This window comes from Manis javanica, chromosome 12, assembly GCF_040802235.1.
Source record: "Manis javanica isolate MJ-LG chromosome 12, MJ_LKY, whole genome shotgun sequence".
Taxonomy (NCBI): domain Eukaryota; kingdom Metazoa; phylum Chordata; class Mammalia; order Pholidota; family Manidae; genus Manis; species Manis javanica.
Genome location: NC_133167.1, coordinates 80432364 through 80453864, shown reverse-complemented (window position 1 = coordinate 80453864; position 21501 = coordinate 80432364). Strand labels below are relative to the sequence as shown.

Genomic DNA, 21501 nt, shown 5'->3' with positions numbered 1-21501 from the left:
TGCTTCATCTATATTTTGTTACCTGTCAACCAGGTGCTTTTATTAAACTATTTCTTCTTGGATTCTGTGCTGACTTTAAAGTAGTCTGTCTCACTTTATCTCTCTCTTTCTTCCTCTTTTTGTTAACGTCTAGGCCAATACAGCTGAGAATCATGTCCCAAATGAATTAGCCATGTCACAGAATCAAAATCAACTTGGCTCCACACCTGTTATTCTATAATTAGGGCATTAACTGGAAGGGAGTGAGACCTTAGATTTGGGATGGTAACATTGGACGAACTAAGATGCATCTCGTAAGTCTTAAACCCCCAAGCCCTGCTAAAAATTTTGTCCACTGAAGCAGCTGATCCTCCTCTGTGTGGTGAGACGGGCCTTCTTGCTTCTCTTATTTAGAAATCCTGCAATGACCTCATTTGAGTTGGATGCCTTATCATGACATCTATTCACTGTAATCTCTCAGTTGGCAAAGTTTTTATCTAAAGGGCCAGATGGTGAATGCTTTAGGCTTCCTGGGCCATATAAACTGTGTCACAGCTACTCAGCTCTGCCATTGTGGTACAAAAGCCAATATAGGAAGGGTATAAATTTATGAGCATGACCATGTTCCAGCAAATATTATTGATGAAAACTGAAATCTGAATCTCATATAATTTTCACCTGTTACAAAATATCATTTTTCTTTTGATTTTTTTCAGCTGTTCAAAAATATAAAAATTTTAAATACATTCTTATTGGCAGACTGTACTGGTCACAGGCTTGGTTTGGTCTATGAACCATAATTTCCCCACCTCTACCCTATGCCCATCAACCCTTAAGCTCACAGATTAATAATAAAAGTTGTAAGAGCTTCCCTGGAAGGTGGTAGTTTATAAGCCAAAACAATTTATGAGATTTTGCTAATTTATATTGATACATTCCGGGGAACATGGAAGGAAATAGATACTAAAGGTTCTAGACAAAGAAGTATGGGATGATCTTTGGTTCAAATTAATTAGCAGAGGTGAAAATACTTGAGATTTTGGATTTAGTGTGTTCTCTCTAACATTTGGGAGTGGCTGTAACAGTTACACTGATTGACTGAAACATGTGATCAGTGGTGGTGTATTTGCAATGAAGTTGGCATAATAAAAAGAAAGGAATTCACAGGCCTATACACAAGGTGCTATGGGAGTGTATTTATGATGCTCATTACACTCGCCCTTGACTGTGCTGCTTGTGGTCACAGTCCTCTGTAGGCGGGGAGAGACAGTTATATGAGTTGTTTGGTACACTATGGGGTTCTCTGTATAGATAATTAGGTCATCAGATGGAGATAATGTTATTTATTCCATTCCAATCTGCCTGCCTCTTATTTCCTTTGACATATTCCACTGGCCAGAATCCTCTTATTGAATAGAAGAGGTGAGTCCTAATCCTTGCTGTGTTCCCAATCTTGAAGGGAATGTATTTTCATTCTTTCACAGTTTCGTATGATGCTGGCTGTAGGTTTTTGGTAGAGGCCCTTTACTAGAGTAAGGAAGCTCCCTTCGATACTCACTTTAATGATAGGTTTTTTTATTTGGTTATTTGGTTTACCAGAAATGGATGTTGAATTTGTCAAATGCCTTTTTTTGCATTTATACACTCAATGGTTTTTATTCTTTAGTCTGTTGATATGGTGAGTATATTAGTGATGGATTTTTCATTTGTTGAACCAGCTTTGCATTACTAGAATAGACCTCACTTGGTCGTAATACATTCTTTTTTTTTTTTTTTTTTTGAGAGGGCATCTCTCATATTTATTGATCAAATGGTTGTTAACAACAATAAAATTCAGTATAGGGGGGTCAATGCTCAATGTACAATCATTAATCCATCTCAAGCCTAATTCTCGTCAGTCTCCAATCTTCTGAAGCATAACGAACAAGTTCTTACATGGTGAACGAATTCTTACAGAGTGAATAAATTCTTACATGGTGAACAGTACAAGGGCAGTCATCACAGAAACTTTCGGTTTTGATCATGCAATATGACCTATAAACCATCAGGTCAAATATGAATATTCATTTGATTTTTGTACTTGATTTATATGTTGATCCCACATTTCTCCTATTATTATTATTATTTTTATTTTTAATAAAATGCTGAAGTGGTAGGTAGATGCAAGATAAAGGTAGAAAACATAGTTTAGTGCTGTAAGAAGGCAAATGTAGATGATCAGATGATCAGGTGTGTGCCTATGGACTAAGTATTAATCCAGGCTAGACAAGGGCAGCAAGACATCCACGGATGCAGAAGATTTCTCTCAAAGCAGGGGGGGTGAGGTTCTGAGCCTCACCTCTGTTGACCCCCAAATTCTCACCTGATGGCCCCCCTGCGACTGTGCCTGTCTTAGGTTGTTCCTCCCTTGAGGAATCTTACCCGTCTCTGGCTAACCAGTCATCTTCCGGGGCCATACAGGGAAATGTAAAGTTGGTAAGTGAGAGAGAAGCCATATTGTTTGCAAAGGTTAGCTTTTTACTTCTTTGCAGATTTATGCCCTGTGGCTTCTATGCCCAGCACTTGTCTCGAGGTATCTTTACCACCTGGAGGAATTATGATACTCGGTAAATTCGATATGAGGCACGAATTCTATTTAAAGTTTGTAATTAGGAAGGAAGAAGAAAAGCTATAGATGTAGCATATGAAGGAAACTTGGGAGGATTGATTATTTCTTTGACATATCTTCTTGTATAGTACCTTAAGTATGTATAGGTTTTAAACTACTAACTAATTTGCACACACATATTGACATAATAGGAATACGGTGACATAAACAAAGCAAATCTATAATTACCAGCCATCTCCAGTGAAGCCAAGAAAACCATTTAGGCACCCTAGGCATTTGTGAAAATTTATCTATGATATGATGGATATTTTCCAACTGTACTTGAACCATCAGACAAATTAAAGCAGCCCATTTCTGGGATCTGTTCACATCCCATATGTTCTTTTAACCATAGATAGTCTATAGTAATGAGATTTTGGGGTGCTACAACTTGCACCCCTCCCAACTCCTGGTTGAGTTCCAACAGTACAGATCCAGTCAAATTCGTTGTCTCACTGTATGCACATGCCAGCCTAGACATCTCCCTCCTCCTTCTTATGGCAAGTCCAGGAGACGGTGGGCTGGATGCAGCCACAACCGCAGCATCGTCCGGATCCCTGTGGAGGCTTTTTGATGATCATCCCCCGGCACGAGTCCTCCAGAGAGTGCTGATGCCGGAAGCTCCTCCTCATATCGTATCTTAGTTCATTTTCTGGGTATCCAAGCTAGGCCTTGATCTTCTGCGTAGAGACAAACAGACCCTTTGCCCACACTTTGACATGCCCTCTATACCACTGTGCAGAACTCATTGGAGGTCAGCACACAGTAACTGCTTTTTTTTTTTTTTTTTTAATTAAGAGAAAGGAATATTATCAGAAAAGAGTACCTCCATAGCTGATCATCTGACACCCTTTAAGTGATCAACATTAAGGATATTTAAAGCATGCGTTGATCTTTGATTTACCAATAGTTTTATCCTGTTAAGGAGTAATCCCCCTTTTCTTTCTTTCTTTCTTTTTTTTTTTTTTTTTTTTTTAAATTTTTAATCTACACTTACCTGAAGAATACTATGTTTACTATGCTCTCCCCTATATCAGGTCCCCCCTAACAACCACATTACGGTTACTGTCCATCAGCTTAGCAAAATGTAGAGTCACTACTTGTCCTCTCTGTGTTGTGCAGCCCACCCTCCCCTTTCTCCCTCCCCCCCATGCATGCTAATCTTAATACCCCCCTTCTTCTTCCCCCCCCTTATCCCTCCCTGCCCACCCATCCTCCCCAGTTCCTTTCCCTTTGGTACCTGTTAGTCCATTTTTGGGTTCTGTAATTCTGCTGCTGTTTTGTTCCTTCAGTTTTTCCTTTGTTCCTATACTCCTCAGATGAGTGAAATCATTTGGTATTTCTCTTTCTCCGCTTGGCTTATTTCACTGAGCATAATACTCTCCAGCTCCATCCATGTTGCTGCAAATGGTTGGATTTTTCCACTTCTTATGGCTGAGTAGTATTCCATTGTGTATATGTACCACATCTTCTTTATCCATTCATCTACAGATGGACATTTAGGTTGCTTCCAATTCTTGGCTATTGTAAATAGTGCTGCGATAAACATAGGAGTGCATCTGTCTTTCTCAAACTTGATTGCTGCGTTCTTAGGGTAAATTCCTAGGAGTGGAATTCCTGGGTCAAATGGTAGGTCTGTTTTGAGCATTTTGATGCACCTCCATACTGCTTTCCACAATGGTTGAACTAATTTACATTCCCACCAGCAGTGTAGGAGGGTTCCCCTTTCTCCACAGCCTCGCCAACATTTGTTGTTGTTTGTCTTTTGGATGGCAGCTATCCTTACTGGTGTGAGGTGATACCTCATTGTAGTTTTAATTTGCATTTCTCTGATAATTAGCGATGTGGAGCATCTTTTCATGTGTCTCTTGGCCATCTGTATTTCTTTTTTGGAGAACTTTCTGTTCAGTTCCTCTGCCCATTTTTTAATTGGGTTATTTGTTTTTTGTTTGTTGAGGCGTGTGAGCTCTTTATATATTCTGGACGTCAAGCCTTTATCAGATCTGTCATTTTCAAATATATTCTCCCATACTGTAGGGTTCCTTTTTGTTCTATTGATGGTGTCTTTCGCTGTACAGAAGCTTTTCAGCTTAATGTAGTCCCACTTGCTCATTTTTGCTGTTGTTTTCCTTGCCCGGGGAGATATGTTCAAGAAGAGATCACTCATGTTTATGTCTAAGAGGTTTTTGCCTATGTTTTTTTCCAAGAGTTTAATGGTTTCGTGACTTACATTCAGGTCTTTGATCCATTTTGAGTTTACCTTTGTATATGGGGTTAGACAATGGTCCAGTTTCATTCTCCTACATGTAGCTGTCCAGTTTTGCCAGCACCATCTGTTGAAGAGACTGTCATTTTGCCATTGTATGTCCATGGCTCCTTTATCAAATATTAATTGACCATATATGTTTGGGTTAATTTCTGGGGTCTCTAATCTGTTCCACTGGTCTGTGGCTCTGTTCTTGTGCCAGTACCAAATTGTCTTGATTACTATGGCTTTGTAGTAGAGCTTGAAGTTGGGGAGTGAGATCCCCCCTACTTTATTCTTCTTTTTCAGGATTGCTTTGGCTATTCGGGGTCTTTGGTGTTTCCATATGAATTTTTGAATTATTTGTTCCAATTCATTGAAGAATGTTGCTGGTAATTTGAGAGGGATTGCATCAAATTTGTATATTGCTTTCGGCAGGATGGCCATTTTGACGATATTAATTCTTCCTAGCCATGAGCATGGGATGAGTTTCCATTTATTAGTGTCCCCTTTAATTTCTCTTAAGAGTGACTTGTAGTTTTCAGAGTATAAGTCTTTCACTTCCTTGGTTAGGTTTATTCCTAGGTATTTTATTCTTTTTGATGCAATGGTGAATGGAATTGTTTTCCTGATTTCTCTTTCTATTGATTCGTTGTTAGTGTATAGGAAAGCTACAGATTTCTGTGTGTTGATTTTGTATCCTGCAACTTTGCTGTATTCCGATATCAGTTCTAGTAGTTTTGGAGTGGAGTCTTTAGGGTTTTTTATGTACAGTATCATATCATCTGCAAATAGTGACAGTTTAACTTCTTCTTTACCAATCTGGATTCCTTGTATTTCTTTGTTTTGTCTGATTGCCGTGGCTAGGACCTCCAGTACTATGTTAAATAACAGTGGGGAGAGTGGGCATCCCTGTCTGGTTCCCGATCTCAGTGGAAATGCTTTCAGCTTCTCGCTGTTCAGTATAATGCTGGCTGTGGGTTTATCATATATGGCCTTTATTATGTTGAGGTACTTGCCCTCTATTCCCATTTTGCTGAGAGTTTTTATCATGAATGGATGTTGAATTTTGTCAAATGCTTTTTCAGCATCTATGGAGATGATCATGTGGTTTTTGTCTTTCTTTTTGTTGATGTGGTGGATGATGTTGATGGATTTTCGAATGTTGTACCATCCTTGCATCCCTGGGATGAACCCCACTTGGTCATGGTGTATGATCCTTTTGATATACTGTTGAATTCTGTTTGCTAATATTTTATTGAGTATTTTTGCATCTACGTTCATCAGGGATATTGGTCTGTAATTTTCTTTTTTGGTGGGGTCTTTGCCTGGTTTTGGTATTAGGGTGATGTTGGCTTCATAGAATGAGTTTGGGAGTATTCCCTCTTCTTCTATTTTGTGGAACACTTTAAGGAGAATGGGTATTATGTCTTCTCTGTGTGTCTGATAAAATTCCGAGGTAAATCCGTCCGGCCCCGGGGTTTTGTTCTTGGGTAGTTTTTTGATTACTGTTTCAATTTCTTTGCTTGTAATTGGTTTGTTTAACTTTTGTGTTTCTTCCTTGGTCAGTCTTGGGAGGTTGTATTTTTCTAGGAAGTTGTCCATTTCTTCTAGGTTTTCCAGCTTGTTGGCATATAGGTTTTCATAGTAGTCTTTAATAATTCTTTGTATTTCTGTGGAGTCTGTCGTGATTTTTCCATTCTCATTTCTGATTATGTTGATTTGTGTTGACTCTCTTTTTCTCTTAATAAGTTGGGCTAGAGGCTTATCTATTTTGTTTATTTTCTCAAAGAACCAGCTCTTGGTTTCGTTGATTTTTGCTATTGTTTTATTCTTCTCAATTTTGTTTATTTCTTCTCTGATCTTTATTATGTCCCTCCTTCTGCTGACTTTAGGCTTCATTTGTTCTTCTTTTTCCAGTTTTAATAATTGTGATGTTAGACTATTCATTTGGGATTGTTCTTCCTTCTTCAAGTGTGCCTGGATTGCTATATACTTTCCTCTTAAGACTGCTTTCGCTGCATCCCACAGAAGTTGGGGCTTAGTGTTGTTGTTGTCATTTGTTTCTATATATTCCTTGATCTCTATTTTGATTTGTTCATTGATCCATTGATTATTTAGTAGCATGTTGTTAAGCCTCCATGTGTTTGTGAGCCTTTTTGTTTTCTTTGTAGAATTTATTTCTACTTTCATACCTTTGTGGTCTGAAAAATTGGTTGGTAGAATTTCAATATTGTGGAATTTACTGAGGCTCTTTTTGTGAGCTAGTATGTGGTCTATTCTGGAGAATGTTCCATGTGCACTTGAGAAGAATGTATATCCTGTTGCTTTTGGATGTAAAGTTCTATAGATGTCTATTAGGTCCATCTGTTCTAGTGTGTTGTTCAGTGCCTGTGTGTCTTTACTTATTTTCTGCCCGGTGGATCTATCCTTTGGGATGAGTGGTGTGTTGAAGTCTCCTACAATGAATGCATTGCAGTCTATTTCCCTCTTTAGTTCTGTTAGTATTTGCTTCACATATGCTGGTGCTCCTGTATTGGGTGCATATATATTTAGAATGGTTATATCCTCTTGTTGGACTAAGCCCTTTATCATTATGTAGTGGCCTTCTTTATCTCTTGTTACTTTCTTTGTTTTGAAGTCTATTTTGTCTGATATTAGTACTGCAACCCCTGCTTTCTTCTCACTGTTGTTTGCCTGAAATATGTTTTTCCATCCCTTGACTTTTAGTCTATGCTTATCTTTGGGTTTAAGGTGAGTTTCTTGTAAGCAGCATATAGATGGGTCTTGCTTTTTTATCCATTCTATTACTCTATGTCTTTTGATTGGTGCATTAAGTCCATTTACATTTAGGGTGACTATTGAAAGATATGTACTTATTGCCATTGCAGGCTTTAGATTCGTGGTTACCAAAGGTTCAAGGTTAGCTTCTTTAGTATCTTACTGCCTAACTTAGCTCGCTTATTGAGCTGTTGTATACACTGTCTGGAGAGTCTTTTCTTCTCTCCCTTCTTATTCCTCCTCCTCCCTTCTTCATATGTTGTGTGTTTTGTTCTGTGCTCTTCTTAGGGGTGCTCCCATCTAGAGCAGTCCCTGTAGGATGCCCTGTAGAGGTGGTTTGTGGGAAGCAAATTCCCTCAGCTTTTGCTTATCTGGGAATTGTTTGATCCCACCATCATATTTAAATGATAGTCGTGCTGGATACAGTATCCTTGGTTCAAGGCCCTTCTGTTTCATTGCATTAAGTATATCATGCCATTCTCTTCTGGCCTGTAGGGTTTCTGTTGAGAAGTCTGATGTTAGCCTGATTGGTTTTCCTTTATAGGTGACCTTTTTCTCTCTAGCTGCCTTTAAAACTCTTTCCTTGTCCTTGATCCTTGCCATTTTAATTATTATGTGTCTTGGTGTTGTCCTCCTTGGATCCTTTCTGTTGGGGGTTCTGTATAATTCCATGGTCTGTTCGATTATTTCCTCCCCCAGTTTGGGGAAGTTTTCAGCAATTATTTCTTCAAAGACACTTTCTATCCCTTTTCCTCTTTCTTCCTCTTCTGGTATCCCTATAATACGAATGTTTTTCCTTTTGTATTGGTCACATATTTCTCTTAGTGTTGTTTCATTCCTGGAGATCCTTTTATCTCTCTCTATGTCAGCTTCTATACGTTCCTGTTCTCTGGCTTCTATTCCTTCAATGGCCTCTTGCATCTTATCCATTCTGCTTATAAATCCTTCCAGGGATTGTTTCACTTCTGTGATCTCTTTCCTGACATCTGTGATCTCCTTCCGGACTTCATCCCACTGCTCTTGCATTTTTCTCTGCATCTCATCCCACTGCTCTTGCATTTTTCTCTGCATCTCATCCCATTGCTCTTGCATTTTTTTCTGCATCTCTGTCAGCATGTTCATGATTTTTATTTTGAATTCTTTTTCAGGAGGACTAGTTAGGTCTGTCTCCTTCTCAGGTGTTGTCTCTGTGATCTTTGTCTGCCTGTAGTTTTGCCTTTTCATGGTGATAGAGATAGTCTGCAGAGCTGGTACAAGTGACCGCTGGAAGAGCTTCCTTTCTTGTTGGTTTGTAGCCTTTTCCTGGGAGAATAGCGACCTCTAGTGGCTTGTGCTGGGCAGCTGTGCGCAGACAGGGCTTCTGCTTCCTGCCCAGTTGCTTTGGGGTTTATCTCCACTGTTGCTGTGGGCTTGGCCTGGCTGGGGCTGTTCCTCCAAAATGGTGGAGCCCCGTTAGAGGGGGAGCAGCCAGGAGACTATTTATCTCCGTAAGGGGCCTCTGTGCTCCCTGCTGCCCAGGGGGTTAGAGTGCCCAGAGATCCCCAGATTCCCTGCTTCTGGTCTAAGTGACCTGTCCTGCCCCTTTAAGATTTCCAAAAAGCACTCTCCAAACCAAAACAACAACAGCAACAATGAGAGAGGGAACAGAAAGGAAAAAAAAAAAGAAAAAACACGCGATTTTTTTTTTTTTTTTCCTCAGGTGCCGGTCCCAGGCACCCGCGCACTGGTCCTGCTGCCCTGTCTCCCTAGCACCAGGGTCCCTGTCCTTTCAAGGCTTCCAAAAAGCACCCACCCACCGGTCCCGCAGGGAAGGAACGCTCAATATTCTTGGTCCTCAGGCACTGGTCCCACGCACCCGCTCACCAGTCCTGCCGCCCTGCCTCCCTAGCACCGGGGTCCCTGTCCCTTCAAGGCTTCCAAAAAGCACTTGGCAAAAAGAGAGAAAAAAAAAGGGGAAAAACGCGCGATTTCTTCCGTCCTCAGGTGCTGGTCTCAGGCACCCACCCACCGGTCCCACAGGGAAAAATGCGGGATATTCTTTGTCCTCAGGTGCCGGTCCCAGGCACCCGCTCACCAGTCCCGCCGCCCTGCCTCCCTAGCACCGGGGTCCCTGTCCCTTTTAGGCTTCCAAAAAGCACTCGCAGAAAAGAGAAAAAAAAAAAGGGGAAAAACGCGCGATTTCCTCTGTCCTCAAGTGCCGGTCTCAGGCACCCGCCCACCGGTCCCGCAGGGAAAAACGGGGGATATTCTTTGTCCTCAGGCGCCGGTCCCAGCCACCCGATCACCAGTCCCGCCACCGTGCCTCCCTAGCACTGGGGTCCCCGTCCCTTCAAGGCTTCCAAAAAGCGCTTGCCAAAAAGAGAAAAAAAAAAAAAAGGGGAAAAACGCGCGACCTCCTCCGTCCTCAGGCACTGGTCTCAGGCACCCGCCCCCAGGTCTCGCAGGGAGAAACGCGGGATATTCTTTGTCCTCCGGCGCCGTTCCCAGGCACCTCCTCACCGGTCCCGCCACCCTGCCTCCCCAGCAACGGGGGCCCGTCCCTCTAAGGCTTCCAAAAAGCGCTCTCCAAAAAAAAAAAACTGCTCCAGTTTCTCTCCACCCGCCGGGAGCCGGGGGGAGGGGCGCTCGGGTCCCGCCGGGCTGGGGCTTGTATCTTACCCCCTTCACAAGGCACTGGGTTCTTGCAGGTGTGGATGTGGTCTGGATGTTGTCCCGTGTCCTGTGGTCTCTATTTTAGGAAGATTTTTCTTTGTTATATTTTCATAGCTCTATGTGTTTTTGGGAGGAGATTTCCACTGCTCTACTCACGCCGCCATCTTGGCTCCCTCAATACATTCTTTTTTTTATGTTGGATTAGATTTGGTAAAATTTGTTAAGAAATTTTGCATTTATGTTGATGAGGTGTATTAAACTGAAGTTGTCTTTTTCATAAGGAGTATTTTTTTATTTGATATCAGGGTAATCATGCTTATATAAAATTAGTGCATTTTCTCTATTTTTGTCTTTTTTTCTTGAGTTTATGTACAGCATAGAGAACAGAAAAACTATAGAAAAATTGACAAAACTAGTTTTTAAAAAAGATAAAATTATCTAAACATACTAAGCATCAAAAAGAGAAGATTTAAATAAATAAAATCAGAATTGAAAGAGGAGACATTACATTGATTTTGCACCATTGTCAAAAATCACTTGAGTATATTTGTCTGGGTCTATTTCTGGAATCTCTTATCTGTTTCATTGAACTATTTGTCTATCTTTCTGATGTTACATTGTTTTGATTATTCTAAATATATGGTAAGACTTAAAATTGGGCAAATTGATTCTATTTCAAAATTGTTTTCACTATTCTAATTACTGAGCCTTTCTATTTAAATTTTAGAATCATTTTTTAAAAAAACATGGCAATGATTTGATAGGCGTTCATTAAACCTATAGATCAATTTGGGGAGAATTGACCTCTTTACTCTGTGGTAATTTTTAAGTCATGAACATGCTTTGGACTTACTTGTTCAGCATTTTCTGATTTTAAGCATATAGTTCCTATGCATGTTTTGTTTTCTTTATATTATTATGGGGCTGAATTATATCTTCCCAAAATAATATATTAAAATTCCACCCCTAGTACCTAAGAATGTGACTGAATTGGAGACAGGGCCTTTAAAGAGGTAATGAATGTAAAATGAAGTTATATGGAGGTTACTAATCCAATGTGACTGCTGTTCTTACAAAAGAGATTAGGACACAGACACACTCTGAGAATGGACCACGTGACCACAGACACCGGTCATCTGTAAGCCAGAGAGAAAGGCCTTAGATGTAACCAGCCCTGTCAACTTGATCTGGGACTTCTAGCCTTCAGAATTATGAGAAAATAAATTACTATTGTTTAAACCACCTACCCTGTGGTACTTTGTTATGAAAGCCCTAGTAAACTGATATGCCTAAATATTTTCACTTTTTTAGAGAAATTATAAATGGTATTGTTTTCAATTTTTGTTTTATTTGTTCTGTGCTAATATAAATATGATGGATTTGTGTTTGTTGAACTTGTATCCAAGTTCAACTTGTGTCAAGTTCCATTTGACTGTGTATCAGCATTTTATCATTTTACTGCTCACTTTCTAAGCTCTCATTTTTAGTTTTCTGAGCTTTTATTTTTAATATCACTTGAGATTTTCATATATTACATAGATAATTATGTCTTCCACAACTAGGGACAGTTTGGTTTTTTTTTTCTTTCTAATCTGTGTGCTTTTAGTGACTTACTGTATTGGCTAGTACTTCTAACACTATGGTCAATAGGAGTGGTAAGAGTGGATGTGATAGATACATACATATATATAAAGAGATAAATAGAAAGATACTTTTTTGACGTAAATTGTTTAAAAATGTGTTGTGCAGTATCTGTGTGTCATGAGTTTGGAGATTTTCCTGTCAAACTTATTTGTTCTAAAAATTATTTTATACTCAGAGAATGCATATTGTATTCTTTAAGTTCTTTTACAGTTGTTTTGTTTTATTAAATGGGATGTGGTCTCAGTGAATACTCAATGTGTGTATGAAAAAATGTGTATCATGCTGTGGTTAAGTGTTCTATAAATGCCAGTTTATAGATATTGTTTGATGGTGGTGTTCATGTCTTCTAAACAATTTTTTATCTATTTTTTATCACTTATTGTGAGAGTGTTGTTGAAGTCTCCAACTGACTGTATATTTGTATATGTGTTCTTTTCACTGTGTCAGTTTTTGCTTCATAAGTTTTGCAGTTCTGTTGTTTGGTGCCTGATTTAAGATTATTATGTTTTATTGGTGAAGTGAACCTTTTTATTATGTTATAATGCCCTTTGTCCTTGATAATTTTTTCTTTGACATTAACTTGCAACTGTTATTAGTAAAGCCTCTCTGGCTTTCTTGTGATAAATATTGACATATATTTTTTCTTAACTTACTTTTATCTTATGTGAGTTTATATAAACAGCATATAGTTGGGTCATTTTTTCCCCTGAATTTTGCTAATCTGTGGCTTTTAATGGGTATGTTTAGACAGTTTGCATTAAATCTAATTGTTGACATGTTTCTATCCCAGTCTGTCATTTTAGTATTTGTTTTATGTTTTACACTTTCAGTCCTCTGAGTTGGCATTAAAAGTTCAGCTTCTGTTTCCTACATCTCGCCCTAAAAAATGACAGCCAGCCAAATATCATCTCTCATGTTCGTACTCTGTCTTAAACCTCCATTCAAATTCTGATAGTAGGATTTTCCCTTTCTTTTAACCTTAGCTCTTGTAGAACAATAGGAGAGGGTGCCTATTAACTGATATTTCCATGTTACTCCATAATATTCCGTATTTTCATTCACACACATACACAATCTTTTTTCTCTTTAGGTATGAATTACTTAAATTTTACTCACTATAAGTTTCAATTGATGTAGACAAATTAGAGAAGTTCTAGGAATTTTGCTTATAACAGATTAAAGAGATGATGCATATCAATGACATATCAAAAAAAATTTCTCAATTTATCAACGTTAATGTGAAATGCCACTTTACACTGCTGCTAAACTTTTTTTCATACCTCCTCATTCCAAATTTCCTCATCATTGCTTTGTCTCTGTCTCTGACTCCTACCGGGTTATGTCTTCACCCATGTGCTCCCAGCGCTGGCCGGGGTCCCACACAGCCGCCTCACGTGTCACCATGCTGCTGGATCATTCCCCAGACTCTGTAGCTCAGCTGAAATATCAATTCCACAAATAGGTTGTTCTAACCACCTTATCTATATCCACCTCAAAATTCTTTACTGGAGCACTTCATTTTCTTCAGAGCACTTTACATGACCTCTCTCTGTTTGGGAAGTTGGTTGTCAATTTCCTGTGCATTTTCTTTATTCCTTTCTTTAATATAAGTTCCAGGTGTAGACAACATCCATTTCTTGCATGCGCGCCACTATATTCCTATTTATTGTAGGGCCTGACACATGTGCATATTGAATTAAAATGTGTTAATGGGAGGGGCTGATTTAATGGAAAGTTAAATAAATGTGTTTCATATTGATTCCATTGGAAATACTAAATGTGTTTAGGGCTATAGAAGCCAGGCATGCCAAATTTTAAACAAGAGACTGTTGGTAGTTTCATTACTTTTTACATTTTGTGCTTCTTAATCTATTAACTAGTATGGGTATGCATATCAATGACATATCAAAATAAGATGTAAAATAGCTTAACATAGACAATATTAAAATACAAAAATTTTACAGGAATAAAAATGGTTTAATTTATTTCTTGATGTGTTTTCTTCTTATATGATTGTTTTCCCTTTGATTCTCTTTAGTATCCAGATGCAATAACTTTAGAGGGATTTTCAGTTATTATAGCTCAACTACTTGGCCTTAAAATTGGATTAACATATGATGACATCAATAAGTGTTCTTGTCCAAGAGCTACGTGTATAATGAATCATGAAGCATTGTAAGGCTTCTTTTTACTCATAATTAACTTTACATATATTTATGAGGTTGTTTACAACACGTAATGAATTTATTCCTTATACTCCTTATAGTCAACTCCACATCAAAAATTGGAAAGGTATGTTTTGCACAATGAGATTCACATTAACAAATCTGTTTAAGTGACATAAAACTACAGAAAGCAGTAAATCCCACTATTGAGAAATATTCACTCAAAAGAATTAGAGGGAAAACTTTAAGATTTATGAAGACTATGAAATATTGTGTAAACATATGATGCCACTGTTTGACTCTTGTAGTAAGTTGCTGCTCAAGGCAAAGATGTCTAACATCAACCTGAATGATATAACATAGTACTGGCAGTTTTAGCTAGTATTTTAAAGGAAAGAAAAAGGAGGAAAGATTTGAAGAGGACAAACATTGTCTTTATTTGCTGGCATTATAATTGACTACCTACTTAAATCAACAGAATCAGTATACAGTTAGAACTATAACAATATCAAAAACTCATTAGGATGATCATTCTAGAAAAACAGCATATGTATACCAGCACTAAGGATATAGGTAAACCTACTATAAAATGGCTGATATTTCCAGAAGAGGCTTATAAATTCAGCACAATCCCAAAAATATTTAAACTGTTTTTAGGAGCTTGATAAACTATATGGGCTGCAAAATAATGGAGATGATAAATACAAACTTTTGGGGAGTATGAAGTGGAATTTATGATCAAAAGAGAGCTCGTATGGATGGGAAACACTATATATCATCTTTATAGTAAACTCCACATCAGACTGATAGAAATGAAGAGAAAAGTAGGAAAAGATGATGCTGGATATAAAGAAGACTTAAAAAGCAAAATCATTGAGTAAAGCAGGATAGAACCTAGTGCATAAGTGTTGAGGGTCTGGCTTTAATTAAAGCGGGGTATATTCAATTATTGTGATAAGGTCTGGGGAGAGTAAATAGATAAAGATGTATGTAATTTAGTTGATGGAGGTGCAAAGATGAGGACAGTCTCTTCTGATAGGGAGCTGAAGGCAAGGAATATAAGAGCTTTGTTAGAAGACATAGAACACTTGCTCTTGGAGACTAGAAAATAGAAATGATTTAGGAAGTGCGATAGGATTGCTGGGCCTTTTGAAGACACCCTTAGAATTTGTAAGTACAAATTGAGTATGAAATCAAATGCTGCATTTTTTTTATATTGGTCCATTTAATTTCAGCTACTGAAGTGCATATGTAAAGAATGAATAGTTGATCTTTTGCTAAGTTAACTTCCATGGATTCAGAAAGAGTTAGGGCTGCAGGAGAAGCTGTGTTCCCCTGATATAATTACTTCAGCTTTTTCCTACCCCACAGTGGGAGCTTTGGAAAGAAATTAAAGTATTTTGAGACAACTGCCTTAGCTCACCTTATTTTATAATTGTCTTTAGGCCTGGATGGTAATCTTCCCCACAGATAGCCAATCAATTAATATTTACTTTGAAATGTCTTATGTCTATTAAAATTCTATATACTTAGTCATTTATATATATAATATATATGTGTTATATCTATATATTCTTTTTCTTATTAAGGTATCATTGATATACACTCTTACGAAGGTTTCACAAGAAAAACAATATGGTTATTACATTCACCCTTACTGGGTCCCCCCCGTACCCCACCGCAGTCACTGTCCATCAGTGTAGTAAGATGCCACAGAGTCACTACATGTCTTCTCTGAGGTACACTGTCTTCCCTGTGACCCCACACACACCATGTGCACCAATCATGATACCGCACAGTCCCCTTCTCCCTCCCTCCAAACCTGCCCTCCCTCACCCCTCCCTTTTGGTAATCACTAGTCCCTTCTTGGAGTCTGTGAGTCTGCTGCTATTTTGTTCCTTCAGTTTTGCTTCATTGTTATACTCCACAAATGAGGGAAATCATTTGGTATTTGTCTTTCTCTGCCTGACTTATTTCACTGAGCATAATACCCTCTAGCCCCATCCATGCTTTTGCAAATGGTAGGATTTGTTTCTTTCTTATGGCTGAATAGTATTCCACTATGTATATGTACCTTGTCTTCTTTATCCATTCATCTACTGATGGACACTTAGGTTGCTTTCATATCTTGGCTATTGTAAATAGTGCTGCAATAAACATAGGGATGCATATGTCTTTTTGAATCTCAGAACTTGTTTTCTTTGGGTAAATTGCTAGGAGTGGAATTCCTGGGTCAAATGGTATTTCTATTTATAATTTTTTGAGGAACTTCCATACTTCTTTTTACAATAGTTGAACTAGCTTACATTCCCACCAGCAGTGTAGGAGGGTTCCTCTTTCTCAACATCCTCACCAGCATTTGTTGTTCCTAGTCTTTTCTATGTTGGCTGTCCTAACTGATGTGAGGTGATATCTCATTGTGGTTTTAATTTGCATTTCCCTGATAATTAGTGATGTGGAGCATCTTTTCTTGTGCCTGTTGGCCATCTGAATTTCTTCTTTGGAGGATTGTCTGTTCATATCCTCTGCCCATTTTTAAATAGGGTTATTTGCTTTTTGAGTGTTGAGGCATGTGAGTTATTTATATATTTTGGATGTTTACCCCTTGTCAGATATGTCATTTATAAATATATTCTCCCATACTGTAGGTTGCCTTTTTTAACCCCTTGTTAGATATGTCATTTACAAAGATATTCTCCCATACTATAGGATACCTTTTTGATGCAATTGTTAATGGAATTGTTTTCCTGTTCTGCTGGTTGTGTCCTTTACTGTACAGAAGCTTTTTAGCTTGATGTGGTCCCATGTGTGTTCATTTTTGCTTTTGTTTCCCTTGCCCAAGGAGATGCATTCAGGAAAAAGATCTTCATGTTTATATTCAAGAGATTTTTACCTATGTTTTCTTCTAAGAGCTTTATGGTTTCATGATTTATATTCAGGTCTTCGATCCATTTTCAGTTTACTTTTATGTATGGGGTTAGACAATAATCCAGTTACATTCCCTTGCATATAGCTGTTCAGTTTTGCCAACACCAGCTGTTGAGGAGACTGTAATTTCCCTATTGAATGTCCATGGCTTCCTAACGTATATAAATTGACCATATATGTTTGTGTTTATTTCTGGGCTCTCTAGTCTGTTCCATTCATCTATTGGCCTATTCTTGTGCCAGTACCAAATTATCTTGATTACTCTGGCTTTGTAGTAGAGCTTGAAGTTTAAGGAGCATAATTCATCCACTTTATTCTTCCTTCTCAGGATTGCTTTGGCTATTCGGGGTCTTTTGTGGCTCCATATGAATTTTAGAACTATTTGTTCAAGTTTGTTGAAGAATGCTGTTGGTATTTTGATAGGGATTGCATTGAATCTGTAGGTTGCCTTAGGCAGGATGGCCATTTTGACAATATTAATTCCTCCTACCCATGAACACGAGATGTGTTTCCATTCATTGGAATCTAATTTCTTTCATGAGTGTTTTGTAATTTTCAGAGTATAGGTCTTTCATTTGCTTGTTTAGGTGTATTACTAGGTATTTTATTCTTTTTGATGCAATTGTGAATGGAATTGTTTCCTGATTTCTCTTTCTGCAAGTTCATTGTGAGTGTATAGGAATGCAACAGATTTCTGTGTATTATTTTGTATCCTGCAACTTGGCTGAATTTTGATATTAGATCTAGTAGTTTTGGAGTGGATTCTTTAGGGTTTTTATGTACAATATCATGTCATCTGCAAACAGGGACTGTTTAACTTCTTCTTTGCCTGTCTGAATGCCTTTTATTTCTTTGTGTTGTCTGATTGCTGTGGCTAGGACCTCCAGAACTATGTTGAATAAAAGTGGGGAGAGTGGGCATCCTTGTCTTGTTTCTGATCTTAAAGGAAAAATTTTCAGCTTTTCACTGTTAAGTATGATGATGGCTATGGATTTGTCATATATGGCCTTTCTTATTTTGAGTTACTTGCCCTGTATACCCATTTTGTTGAGAGTTTTTATCATGAATGGATGTCGAATTTTGTTGAGTGCATTTTCAGCATCTATGGAGATGACATGTGGTTTTTGTCCTTCTTTTAATTGATGTGGTGAATGATGTTGATGATTTTAGAATGTTGTACCATCCTTGCATCCCTGGAATTAATCCTACTTGGTGATCTTTTTGATGTATTTTTTAAATTTGGTTTGCCAATATTTTGTTGAGTATATTTGCATCTATGCTCCTCAGGGATATTCACTTTTAGTCTGTGGTTTTCTTTTTTTGTGGTGTCTTTGCCTGGTTTTGGTATTAGAGTGATGTTAGAATGAGTTTGGGAATATTCCTTCCTCTTGTACTTTTTAGAAAACTTTAAGGATAATGGGTATTAGGTCTTCACTAAATATTTGATAAAATTCATCAGTGAAACCATCTGTTCCAGGGTAGATTTTTGAATATCAATTCAATTTCATTGCTGGTAATTGGTCTATTCAGATTTTCTGTTTCTTCCTGGGTCAGCCTTGGAAGATTGTATTTTTCTAGAAAGTTGTCCATTTCTTCTAGGTTATCCAGTTTGTTAGCATGTAGTTTTTCAAAGTATTCTCTCATAATTCTTTGTATTTCTGTGATGTCTGTAGTGATTTTTCCTTTCTCATTTCTAATTCTGTTTATGTGTGTAGGCTCTCTATTTTTCTTGGTAAGTCTGGCTAGGGGGTTATCTATTTTGTTTATTTTCTTGAAGAACCAGCTCCTGCTTTCATTGATTCTTTCTATTGTTTTATTCTTCTCAATTTTATTTATTTATTTATGCTCTAATCTTTATTATGTCCCTCCTTTTACTGACATTAGGCCTTGCTTGTTCTTCTTTTTCTAGTTTTGTTAATTGTGAGTTTAAACTAAACTGTTCATATGGGATTGTCCTTCTTTCCTGAAGTAGGTCTGTATTGCAATATACTTCCCTCTTAGCACAGCCTGCGCTGCGTCCCACAGATTTTGTGGTGTTGAATCATTGTTGTCATTTGTCTCCATATATTTCTTGATCTCTGTTTTTATTTGGTCATTGATCCATTGGTTATTAGGAGCATGTTGTGAAGCCTCCACATGTTAGTGAGATTTTTCATTTTCTTTACGTAATTTATTTCTGGTTTCATTCCTTTGTGGTCTGAGAAGCTGGTTGGTACAATTTCAATCTTTTTGAATTTACTGAGGCTGTTTATGTGGCCTGCTATATGATCTATTCTTGAAAATGTTCCATGTGCACCTGAGAAGAATGTGTATCCTGCTGCTTTTGGGTGGAGTGTTCTGTAGATGTATGTTATGTCCACCTGTTCTAATATGTTGTTCAGTGCCTCTGTCTCCTTACTTAATTTCTGTCTGGTTGATCTGTCCTTTGGAGTGAGTGGTGTGTTAAAGTCTCCTAGAATGAATGCATTGCATTCTATTTCTCCTTTTAATTCTGTTAGTATTTATTTCACATATGTAGGTGCTCTTGTGTTGCGTGCATAGATATTTATAATGGTTATATCCTCTTGTTGGATGGACCCCTTTATCATTATGTAATGTTCTTTTTTGCTTCTTGTGACTTTCTTTGATTTGAAGTCTATTTTGTCTGATACAAGTACTGCAACCCCTGAATTTTTCTCCCTATTAGTTGCATGATATATCTTTTTCCATCCCTTCACTTTTAGTCTGTGTATGTGTTTGTGTTTGAAGTGAGTCTCTTATAGGCAGCATGTAGATGGGTCTTGTTTTTAATCCATTCAGTGATCTTATGTTTTTTGATTGGTGCATTCAGACCATTTACATTTAGGGTGGTTATTGATAGATATGTACTTATTGCTATTGCAGGCTTTAGATTTGTGGGTACCAAAGGTTCAAGGGTAATTCCCTTACTATTTAACAGTCTAATTTAACTCACTTAGTATGCTATTACAAACATAAAGGTTTTTTTTTACCCTCCATTTTCTTCCTCCTCCACATCTATATATTTATTTAAAAAGAATATTAAATGTTAACATAATGTTAAAGATTAGCAATGATAAATGAAAATTTAACCATGGCTGACTTCACCTCTGCTAAAGTACAAGGGTTTCATCTGAGCCATCTTAAAATTCATACTGTCACATGTGGAACATTATTTAGATGTGGTTTTATTTGCCTGATTGATTTACCTGAGGAATGTTATTTTATTTTAGGGGATCCAGTGGTATAAAGATTTTTAGCAACTGTAGCATGCAAGACTATAGATATTTTATTTCAAAACTTGAGGCTAAATGTCTTCAGAACTTACCAAAGTTGCAACCATCATATCAAAATCAATCAGTGTGTTTTAATGGGATTCTGGAACCTGACGAAGAATGTGACTGTGGCAGTGAAGCGGTGAGTAATATACAGACTGAAATATGAGCACAATTTTTTGTGTTTTCAGTAAGTTGTTGTCATGGTATATGCAGAATGATATGCAGCTATGTCCCCCACATAGAACTTAGATATGAAAATGAGGATGAGATATGTCAGTCACTTTCCCACCCCTCTTCAGTAGAGAAGACAAATGAATCATGAAAATTTGGTTTGCACACACTCTTCCCGATTATGCCAGCAGAGAGATTTTTGACTATATAGGCTTAATGAATGCCTTTTTTTCCACTTCTTTCCTAACTCAGATGCCCTCAGTGTCTGTTTTCTCTGTAGACTTCTCTGGAATTTCATTGTCTTGTGGTTGCAAGAATGTCAAAACATTATAATGCTTGTTTCTTAATCATTTCCAAACATTTTTGCATTTCTGTTTCAAGATGTGTGAAATTTGTTCTATTTGCTCACTTCTAAATATAGATATGCAGTCTACCACAGGTCCATCAACTAAAAGTTCAATGCATACTATTCTCAGCAGACAGGACCAACATTTAGTGTATTAAACATCATTATTGTATAATATTTAACAATTGCCCTCTATTTAAATAAAAGTTTCTTCATAATTACTCCTCCAGCAGTTACATGAATTTCTTATCCATCTACAGAAACAGCTGGCCACCACTAGTTTACATAAAATTAAACCCCTACAAGTTATCTTAATCATCCACCATTCCCCAAAGTAAAGAATGTGTGTGTGCATGCCTCTGTATATATGTATATAGGTTTTCCAATTATCTCAGACCTTCCACTGTCATCTTGCAATTCATCTATCCTTAAATATGGTGCCAATTACCTGCCAAAAAATCCAGTTATTTTTCAAGAAGAATAGAATAAAACAATGTAATCTGGGATAAGGTCTGCGCATTGTGAGATTCCACAGCTCCAGGCAGACCAGCTCACAGCAAATACTGTCAGTGCCCCACCAGTTCCTCCTAGGCACTGACTGTCTCTGCAGAATGTTTTTGCTCTAAGTATCCGGTCTCCCTGTTGGCTTCTCCTGCCCTCAGTAACAT

The 21501-nt window shown here is 37.7% G+C and overlaps 1 pseudogene; it reads left to right on the top strand.

Moving 5' to 3' along the window:
- Nucleotides 1-261: 261 nt before the first annotated feature.
- Nucleotides 262-21501, top strand: part of LOC140845305 (disintegrin and metalloproteinase domain-containing protein 18-like) — a 44610-nt pseudogene continuing 23370 nt past the window's right edge.